We start from the raw sequence: 3,192 nt of genomic DNA on the forward strand, positions 1-3,192 counted from the left end.
TCTTGGTAAGTTGCTAAGTGTTCAGGATTCTAAAGGTAATAGGACTCCTTGATAATCCTAAGGTTTTAATTATTGTCTATTGGTTGCAAACAATAGATAGCACCTACTTTTATTTGTTTGAGATAAGAAATCAACTATAGTTGAAAGTGAATTATTGACAGGGATTTGGAAGCTACCAACCTTCCGTTTAATAATTGACGCTGTAATAAGGTTAATTAACCTGAGGTGAAGTTTGGAAAGTGAATATAAATTCTCTAAGTCCAAGAGGATTAGGTAATTAAATGCTTAAGTAGGTCGAGAGACATTTAGGCATAACTTCGATAAAGACAATCTGTTGTTCCTACCTATCATGATAATATTGAATCACTATTAGCATCTGTCAAGTACCAATACCCATAGTGAACATAATTCTAGTTTTTCATAAACTCTTGATTACAAACATTGAAACTAAAGTGAACAACAATTATTTGGTAAGCATCAAAAAACCCCATTTTATCTTTTCGTATCATTTGATTGAATTTAACTTGTAGCTTTAGTTTCAAGATAGTTTAATCGCCACTCACATTGCTCCGTGTGGATTCGACCCCGACTCCAAAGTAGGGTAGATATATTGACAATGACCTCCTTCCATTAAATTGACGTGTAAGTTGAGCGTTATTAATCTTAAAGTTAGGGACAAACAACACATCCCTGAAAACTTCATCTTTAAGAACCTGAGCTTCTCCAACATGTAAGATATATTCTTTGGCTCCAGTAAGCAGATTTACCTTATCACTTCCTATACTGACTATCTTATGAAAGTGTGAAAGGATACCTTTATGTGCTGTAACACAGTGTTTGGCACCATAATATTCTACCCATTCATGTGGAACAAATGAGTTGATAAACAAGTAACTATACTTGACATATTATCCTATTTAGAATCATGTGTATCTTTGTTTAGTAATGCCATAATTTGTTTGTATTCTTTATCTGATAAATCTTGTGCCTTGGCTGTTATAAAATTGTTAATGTCTTTGATCTCTTGACTGCTGGATGGAACTTCTAAACTATCATCTTCTTCTAGCTGACTTCTGGTGAAACTATGAGCTAAGAACTGATTATTAGATTGACTAGCAGCTTGATATCCATATGAACCAAATCATACATGAGTGCTATTATTGAAGGATTGATGTGATTCTCTTGAATTACCACTATAATTTCCATTCTTCTTATGCTTCCAATAAGTAGTAGGGTATTCTATCAGCTCATAACAAGTCTCTCTTGTATGTCCATTCAAGTGGCAGTAGTCACACCTTTTCCCTTTATAGCTTTGATTACCATGACTAGTCTCTGTAGTAGCTCTATGCACCTGTATAGCTATAGGGCCAGTCTTATCACTTATGGTTTCAACATAAGCAAGTTAATAAATCTCATCTTGTACTATCATTGCATATGCTTGGTTGAGAGTAGGTGTCACCTTTTTCGTTAGTATCTGCCTCTTAGCTTGATCATAGGAGTCATTTAATCCACTCAAAAACTATATCAACCTTAATTGAACAAGATGATCTGGATAATCTTAAGATTTGGAACAATGACATGATGGATCTGGGATAACAACGTCATATTCACTCGAAAGGTTCTTAAGCTTGGTGAAGTATGTAGAAATTGGATCAATTCCTTGATGAAGATTGTTGATTTCTCTATGCAATTAATAGTCTCATTCGATTCACTTTGTCAAATCTTTCCTTGAGGTCCTACCACACCTCAAATGCACTTGTTGCATATACAATACTACTCTATAATTCTGCACTTACTTAACTCATCAAATAGGATAATACCATTGCATTACTTTTTTCCCATTGTTCATGTAATTTCTCTCTATATACATCCTTACTATAAGTACCGGTCACAAAACTATATTTCCTTTTCCCTAGTAATGCAATCTTCATGGATCGACTCTAAATTCCATAGTTCTTTGATCCAACAAGATTAATTAGGATAAATACTATACCAACTATATCTGAGGCTCTCAAAAACAAAGGATCAGTAGTATTAATTATAGGTGCCATTATTAGTTCACCTAGAACTCTTAGAAACTCAACAGCTTCAGCTCACAAAGATTGAATTCCCCTTTATTGCTCTCATAATAGAAATCCAAATTTTGTAACAATTTATACGAAAAAACACAATCGATACTCTTTTCTAAACCTCCATGATCGATTGCTTTGATACAATGTTAAACTACAACATGTTAAACTACAGAAACACAATGCTCATTCACACACAAGATCCATTAAAGCAGAGCTTCATTTCAGTAAGAAGAAGAAGAAGAAGAGAGAAACTGAAGCTTATTGAATGAATATAAAGCATTATATTTTGATGAGATATGTAGGGTAGATATTTATGGACTCACATGGTCATCACATGATCTTCTAGAATATTCCTAACTACCTTTAACAATTTGCTCTAACAACTTGATCAGCTAACTGACCTACTAGACTAATTAACAACTAATTTCACTAGTAATTCAATGAAACAATGAGAACTATTTTACGGCAATAGTAGACTATCAACTATAAACTTAAACCAACTATTCATTTTAACAATATGATAATTTCATGACATTGAACCATCTTTCATGCACCTTAACTAATTCCATAAGATACCTTCTACCTTCCACAACCAACAAGATTAGGATAAACGAGAAGAAATTACCTAATGTATTTTGTGTTTGTTGGAAGTTGAAACTGAGACCTCATAGTTCGTAAGACACTTTATTAATCATTTGTCCATACCCTTTAGAATAACATTAACAATATTCATAACCATGGAGAGTACTTGCGTAAGCAAACATCAAACTTTTAAAAGCCCATAAATAGAAATCAACTCACCATTAAAGTTCTCTTTTTTACCAATTAAACCATTTATAGAGGATTCGATACAAGAATAGTTGATTTATACTGCCCATAAGCCAAATAAATATAATTTACTCTAGCAAGTACATACATTAAATCACACCTAAGGTAGTGGCCTAATGGGTAATGAAGTGGGTTAAGAGCAAAAATTATTAGTGATATTTTACTGTCTGTCATAGGATAGGTATCCCATGAAATTTGGTGATGTGCGTGCAAGCTGACCCAGAAAATAGTATTGTAAAACTACCTATAAAGGGAAACTAAAAAAGAAACAATGCATTAAATTTGAAAAGCA

This window comes from Capsicum annuum, unplaced genomic scaffold, assembly GCF_002878395.1.
Source record: "Capsicum annuum cultivar UCD-10X-F1 unplaced genomic scaffold, UCD10Xv1.1 ctg5289, whole genome shotgun sequence".
In the NCBI taxonomy this organism is placed as follows: Eukaryota; Viridiplantae; Streptophyta; class Magnoliopsida; order Solanales; family Solanaceae; genus Capsicum; species Capsicum annuum.